The sequence below is a fragment of the Centroberyx gerrardi genome, chromosome 24, assembly GCF_048128805.1.
Source record: "Centroberyx gerrardi isolate f3 chromosome 24, fCenGer3.hap1.cur.20231027, whole genome shotgun sequence".
NCBI classification, from domain to species: Eukaryota; Metazoa; Chordata; class Actinopteri; order Beryciformes; family Berycidae; genus Centroberyx; species Centroberyx gerrardi.
The window spans coordinates 927,434-935,935 of NC_136020.1; positions in this window are offsets into that span (position 1 = coordinate 927,434).

Sequence of the window (8,502 nt, forward strand, 5' to 3'; positions counted from 1 at the left end):
TTAAGTTAACCTTTGCAAAGTACCTTCTTACTGGAGGTCTGCCACCACTGACACACTTCCAGAGATCCTCCACAGACACTCGTACCGAGGGCTAATGTGTGTGTGGGGGGGTTCGGGGAGTCAGGTAGGCAGTGGACCAAACCACTGTGAGGCGTATGAGGGGGGGACGCAATCTTTCGAAACTTAAAAACGCATTGTTTTGCGTCTATAATTAGCACAAGTGCTTTCAATGCATATTATTATATTATTTAAAATTATATAGTTATGTTTACAATGATATATTGAGGGGGACAACTCTCTGTTAGTCCCAGGAAGGGGGGGTCCGGACCCCCCTGTCCCCCCCGTAATTTCCGCCCCTGGTAAGGATCTACCTAGAACCATTTGCCTCTAAAGAACCCTTTTTTGTTGACTAGAATCCTCAAGGGTTCTTTGTTCGACAAATAGTTATATCAAGAACCTTTTTCATTTTAAGAACCCTTTTTGGAAGAAATAGTTATTCTGGGATCCCATGGAGCACTCGGCACTCAGCACTCCATGTGCCATGGAGGCCGAGAGTCTGCAGGTTTTCACTCCAACCAAAGACTACACCAGCTGATTTCACTGATTAGTTCTTCCAGTTGAAGTTGTGCTAATCAGTGAAATTAACTGATATCAGCATTTAAATGCCCAGTATACATTAAGTTAACTTGGTTAACCAAAAATTATTGTTAAGTTTTTAATATTAGTATTAAAATATTGATCTTTAGCAGGTTTTGAACTCTGACCCTTAATGATGGGAATGCTGTGCTCTTGCCAACTGAGCCATACTGACCAACTGAAGGTGATACTGTGTGTGCAGTGTTACTAGTTAGTGGGCATTTTAACTTCAGCAAGGGCTAGGGGCAGCACATAAACCAATAAAGGTTCCCTAAATAGAAAATCACTCACTTTATTTACTCACTATATTTGTCTTAGATGCATTACATTTTATTTTATTTTTTAAGTAACAAAGACATATTTATATAAATTTCATCCAGGATTCAACTCTAGATAGCTATAAGGGAAGCCCTGACAGCATTCATCACACCAGAGGGATCAGGAACACTGTAGCTCACATGGGATTTGAACCTGCGTGTCACAACACACAGCTTATGATGGTGTGGAAAACATGTGCTGTAACCACTACACTATCAGCCTGTCAGATGTTTTCAAGCATGTAGCAATATTTTGGTCAACACATTTCCTCTTCCACCAAGGAGGTGTGGCATGGGTAACACTTTAAAATAATGAATGTTTATAAGCCCTTAATAAACAATGAATTACTGATTAATTCATGATGAGTTCATGTGGAGTTAATCATCAATTCATTATTATCAATGATTTATCAATTATGTCTTAATATTTTATAACAAATTAGTACATCATTAGTAATCACATTAGTTAAATCTTTGTACTTGATTTATAAGTCAAGAATACCTTTGCTAATACATCATTTGTAAAACATTACCTAATGTAGTGTACATGTAACTTCCTAGGGAGCATGTGAAGTCATTATAGTTCTTAATTAATGAACAAATAATTTGTTCATTCATCATTAACAGATGATATCTAAATGCTCGACAAAGTATTTACACAGGTTTTATTCATTTATTATAAAATATTTGTTCGAATATTTATTAACAATCTGTTAAACAGTTGTAGACATTTGCTGCCCCCAATCTAAAGTGGCAGCAAATAACATTAATTAAACATTTGCTAATGTTTAGTAAGACATTTGTTGCCATGACTGTGACAAAGGAAAGACAAACAAAAGTACAATGACAGTAATGATATTTTATTGTTCACTTCCTGCAAGAAAATTACATGACTGCTCTCAAACCGACTGGATTTGATCAAAGAGACCAGTGTAAAACCACAGTTCTAAAAAAAAATCCAATTGTACATTGTGTAGCTGTACATTGTGGCCACAAAAACAAAAGTAGCCTAATTATTGTATGCATGAAAATTGCAACACTGATCTGAACAGTTACTCACACACTAAAAATGCTGGGTTATATCTACCCAAACGCTGGTTTGAGTCTGTCTGGACATTTTTGGGGTTATTTCCACATTATTTGAAAGTGTTACTGTGGCATGTAACCAATCAGGGTCAAATTTTGATCAGCTGTGTTTGTGCACCATGTGGCCAGAAACTATCTTCAAAAGGAGGAAGTCAAAGAAACAAGGTGAGCTCCATCTAACATCCTAATTCAAGCTTGAGACTAGCAAAAGTGTTGTGTGTTGAAAGAGAACTATTTATTTATTTAAACTGTAATTTGCTTCTTGTGTTTTTTTGTAGAAATGAGTAGAAATTGATGAGAAATGAGAAATTGAGTAGAAATGCCCCTTGGTCAACTACAGAGGTCTGTCAACTTGAACTGGTGTGCTATGGAGACTTTAATGTGCAGCCACTAACCATCTTTTTCTCTCCCGTTTTGCCATTGCAGGAGACTATATGAAGTCCCCAGATGAGGAGAGCTTGTGTGGACAGTTAGCTTGTTTGCAAAAGATGTTCAGAGCCACTCTGATCCAGTTGGCTCATCTTCAGAGAATGTCTGCACTTTCTTTGTCATTGCTCAGAGTTCATAGTAAACATATGTCTCAATAAAAGTGATTTTGACTGTGGCTTCTGGCGCGCGCAATGAGAGAGTAGTCGCACTTCTCGTTAGCTCCGCAGTTTTACTTTTAAAAACATCTATAAACAAGTTGAAACCTAATCAGTGCGCGATTTCATTAATCATTTCATAGTTATAACACAATCTGTGACCTAATTGATCGATTTTAAGCGATGGTGAAACCTAAATCAACAAAGAATGCAGTGTCAGAAGGAGGCCTGGGGGAAGCGCCGAGCTCGCCTAGCAAGGACTCCTGGGAAGAGAGCAACGTCCCGACTGACATGGGGCTCGCCGCCATCGAGACACTTCGCAGAGAGATGGCCCAAAACAAGAAAGACATTTGTGATACGATCGAGGCTCAGATTGGGGCAGTTACGGCTGATCTGAAAAATGAAATCTCCATTCTGAAGAAGGACACACAGACAATGATAGCGGCAGTCAAGGCTACAACGCTAGCACATGGCGAAACCATTGCAGAAGTGGAAAAGGCGGCAACCCAGCATTCCGGAGACATCTCCCAGTTGCAATCCGAGGTGGCTGGTGTGAGGACTTGGAGGGGTGATCGCGGAGGAACCGCATAATAGGGGTTCCAGAGGGAAAGGAAGGCCCGAGACCCAGGGACTTTGTTGCTCAGCTACTTACTGATGTGCTATCCCTGGAACAGAAGCCGCTCATCGACCGTTGTCACCGGTCCCTCCGACAGCATCCCGCTGATGGGGAACCGCCTTGCCCATTTGTCGTGAGGCTCCATTATTATCATGTCGTGGAGGACATCCTACGAAAAGCTGCTGATTTGAAGAATCTAAAATACCAGGGCCAGAAGATCCAGCTCTTCCCCGACTACCCACCGACCGTGGTGAGGGGCAGGAGGGAGTTCACTCAGGCCAGGGAGATCCTGCGGAACAAGCCAGGCGTCAGGTATGGCCTGCTCTACCCAGCGAGGCTCGTCATCACCCATAGCGGCCAGCAACACTCATTCACGGACCCAAAGGCGGCTCTGGACTATGCCAAGCGTCACTTCGGGGCTTCCGAGGCATGATTAGCACACGACGGCAGAGGACCAATGATTTCATTGACAGATAGTCGAATGCCTGGCTAACTGTCGGCTAAGCTACTTACCCAATTAGCCTGATTTGGTTATGCTGGCTGGCTATGGTTACTAGCCTGCTAGCCACACTGTTACTGGTGACTGTTCTGATATGTTTTAATCTCTATGGTTTTCATATCGAGTAATGTTTAGTGTTTATTGACTGTGACGTACTGTCCACACAAATGCTGGATGTACAATTATCTGATTTAACATTTAGCATGGTTTTAAAATTTTCCTGTCTGCCTGGAATATGCCAGTGACATTTTCTTTTTCTCTATGTGTTTACACAGTCTGAATATTATCTTGTGTTCTGATGTTAACATTTCTGAATATGTTCATAAAGCTGGCCTATTTGCTTCAGCTGTTCCAGGTTGTTGGGGACGCTGTCGTTTGTTTTCAGTTTGAACCCCGCCTTCGGATGTGATGCACAGCGGTCATGTGAGCCTACTTCCATGGCACTGCCCATCCATCATAGTATTAGAAACTTCCACTTAATTTCATGGTTCTGACATGGTGTGCGTTGCATCTAGGTTTTTTTGTTAGTGCACTAAAAGGTGTATTGCCCTTACATTTATGGAAATTCTTTATTAGGAATAACCCCTTGAGATGTACCATCTCGTTTTCAAGGGGGTCCTAAACAACAAAAATACAATATAAACATAGACAAAACATTTAACAAAAAAAACAAAACAAAACAAAACAATAAATATCAAATAATAAGACATACAAAATCAGGAGATCATACTCCAAGCGGAACATGAAAAATGGATCATTCATTCATAGATTATAGAAAAGAATTAAAGTATTAATGTCAGTGAGAGCATTAAGTAATAAAGTTATAAAACATAATTATAGAGTTGTTATTATGGACATGTACAACTGATCCCATAATAAGAAGACAGGGTATTTTTGAACAGGTGGAAAGATGATATGGACCGAATATTTACAGGTAGATTATTCCAATCAGAGGGAGCTTTAAACATAAAGGCTTTCTTAGCTATTGACTTAGACACTGCAGGAACAGAAAAAAAGAGCTGTATAGAGTGTCTCAATTGATAATTAGAGGAGAAGGGTACCATAAACTGTTTTAAATAGTGAAGGTAATTGAAATGTATACATTTAAAAATAAACTGCAGCCAATGTCGTTGTCTTCTTATGATGGGAGAGGGCAAATTAAGAGTTTCATACATTGTACAATGATGAGTTATGAAAGGACAGCCAAGAACAAATCTGCATAGTCTATTATAAACTATATTGAGAGGAAGAAGATTAGTTTGGGATGAAGCCTGATATACAACATCAGCATAATCTAAGATTGGTAAAATGAGTTGTAGCGCAAGCTTCTTTCTAACAGTAAATGAAAAGCAGTTTCTGGCACTGTAAAGAACACCAATACCGAAGTTCATTTTCTTCACAATATAATTAATATGACATTTAAATGAGAGTTCTGAGTCTAGCAATAGGCCCAGGTATTTGGTGTGTTCAACTCTTTGCAGTGGCATACCATCAAGACAGGCAATAACACATGAATAAGCTTTAGATTTGGATTTAATGCTTGGACGAGTACCAAAAATCATAGTGTGAGATTTAGATTTATTGAGTAGTAATTTATTAGCTGCGAGCCAGTGTTGTAGGATATTAAAATCAGACTGCAAAGCTGATTAAATCTGTATTAAATTAGTTTTAGATGTGTATATTACCGTATCGTCCGCATAAAGCTGAACACAACATTCAGAACAAATCGAGGGGAGGTCATTAATAAAAATGGAAAAAAGAAGTGGACCAAGAGTTGAGCCTTGAGGCATGCCTTGTTGTTGTACTAATGTATCAGATTTGCTTCCTTGTATGACAACACGTTGTTTTCTGTTATGAAGATAGGAATTGAACCAAAGTAAAGCATTACGTGACAGACCAACAGAGTAAAGTTTATCTAAAAGAAGGTAGTGATCAACCAGATCAAAAGCCTTGGTCAAATCAATGAAAATTGCACCTGTTAATTTACTATCGTTAGATGCAGAGAAAATATCATTTGTAAGTTTTAATAAAGCAGTAGTTGTGGAATGATCTGATCGAAAGCCAGATTGAGATAATATGACAATTGATCATAAATTAGTTTTTGAAATACTTTTACAGTAGAACAGATGATTGAAATTGGTCTATAATTGTTGGGTTCGAGTACATTGCCCCCTTTGTGCAAGGGAGTGACACGTGAACATTTCCATATGGCAGGTATTTCACAAGTAGATAAAGACATGTTAAAAAGATCACAAAGAGGGTACATGAGAATGTGGGACGATAATTTGAGAAATTTGGTTTCAATGCCATCTAACCCAGGACCACTACTCACTTTTAGATCATTAATGGCATTCTGTACCTCGACAGGTGTTATACTCCTGAAAGAGAAGGAGCTGTGACTAGACAGTGCATTGTTAAAATCACCACCAATAGAAGGATCAGGCATTATAGCAGAACAAACCGAGGAGAAATACTGATTAAATCCTTGAGCGACTAAAAGTGGATCATGCAATATGACATTGTTAACTCTTATCTGATTAGGTGAAGTTTTATCAGATACATTAGTTATAGTTTGGATTTTATTCCAAAATTGTTCAGGATTTTTAAAGTCCTGAGCAAGAGATTCTTTCTAATAATTGGATTTGGCATTTCTGGTCATAGTTTTGCTTGTATTTCTCAACTGTCTGTACTTTTCCCAGTCAGCAGGATCCTTGGACTTTCGAAATGTGGCCCATGCATTATCTCTCTGCCTGAAAATACTTATAAGTTCAGAGGTTATCCAGGGAAGATGCCTTCCCTTGACTTTGGTAGTTTTCAAGGGAGCATGTCTATAACTTCAATGAATTCGGAATATAAAAAGTCCCAAGCATCATGAACATTTGGTATTAGTTGATACCTGTCCCAATTAATTGAAATTAGATCATTAATAAATTGATCTATATTCATTTTCTTATATTGCCTGATTCTAATTAATTTGGGTAGTTTAATTTTCCAAATACAGTACACAATTGCATGGTCACTGAGGCAGTCAGACATAACCCCTGCTTTTAAAAATCTATTTGGGTGTGAAACTAGTGAGCCAAGTTTCTGATAACGTAATAACATTAGGTTTGTACTTGTACTTCTTTTGTACTACAACCCATGCTCGAAATAAATCAATTTTTGGTAGAAGGCTTCTGATATTCAAATGAATTATTTTCAGTCCTTTAACACCATCCAGTTTGACACTTAAAGTTTAAAAGGATACTATCACTGACCAAACATAGTAAAGCAAAGCAGATCCAGAAAAATAGGTTGTAAGGCGCAAAGATACCAAATACACAATCAGTTACAGCTAGACACGCAGACAGGACAAACAGACAAAACACATAACAAACACACACACACAAAAAAACAGAAAAAACAGAAAAAGAACCCAAGACCAGCCCATTGACCCTTGACCCCATAAGGCCCTGACACACCAGCCTGACGGTCGGCCGCCGGCCAGTGTCGGGCCGTCGGTGAGCGTCGGTGTCCCTAGTTTTTGCGGTGTGTCCCGCACCGTCGGCACTAGTCGGACCCTGTCTGAAGTTGCAGATCACCTTGATTCTCCTCTCACCCTTGACAAGGTTATTCAATCTATCAGGTCAATGCAGAGCAGCAAGGCCCCAGGACCTGATGGTTTTCCTTCCGAGTTTTTTAAGAAATGTCACGCCAAATTGGCCCCTTTGCTTTTATCTATGTACAATGAATCACTCGAGAATGGCTTACCTCCACCTACTTTAACACAGGCTTCTATAGCTCTACTCCTTAAAAAGGGGAAGGATGCTACTCTTTGTAACTCTTATAGGCCGCTCAGCCTCCTTAATGTGGATGTAAAGATACTAGCTAAGGTTCTGGCACGGCGGCTGGAAGCAGTCTTACCAGAAATCATATCAGAGGAACAAACTGGTTTTGTAAAGGAAAGATATTTGTTTTTCAACATACGAACGCTTTTTAATATAATTTACTCAAAGAAATTTTCCACTTCCCCTGAAGTAGTTATTTCCCTTGATGCTGAGAAGGCATTCGATCGCATTGAATGGGAGTATTTATTTGCCGTCCTTAAAAAATTTGGCTTTGGGAACAAATTTAACTCTTGGATACGCCTTTTGTACACATCTCCCCAAGCTAGTGTCTGCACCAATGACACCTGCTCAAACTATTTTGCCCTTGAACACGATACACGCCAGGGCTGCCCCTTATCCCCTTTGCTGTTCGCTCTGGCTATTGAGCCTCTTTCTGCAGCTTTACGCGCCTCCAACTCCTTCCAAGGTGTAGCACGGGAAGGTGTGGAACATAGGCTATCTCTGTATGCGGATGATTTATTACTTTACGTTAAAAACCCTGTTGCCTCTTTACCTTTTATTGTTTCAATTCTAGAGAAATTTGGCTCCTCTGGTAACAAGCTTATTCTTCAGAAAAGTGAGTGCTTCCCGATAAATCCAGCTGCACTACAGCTCCAGCAGTCTGACTTGCCTTTCCAGCTTTGCCGCTCTGGTTTCACGTACCTTGGTGTGAACGTAACACGTTCTTTACCCACTCTTTTCTCTGCAAACTTTGCTCCCCTCCTCACTCAAATGAAATCCGACTTCCACAGGTGGGGTAACCTACTACTATTGCTTATAGGCAGGATTAACGGTGTTAAAATGAATAGCTTACCTAAATGTCTTTACTTATTTCAATCCATCCCGTTGTTTTTGCCCAAATCCTTTTATAAATCAATTAACCAGGCTGTGACTACAT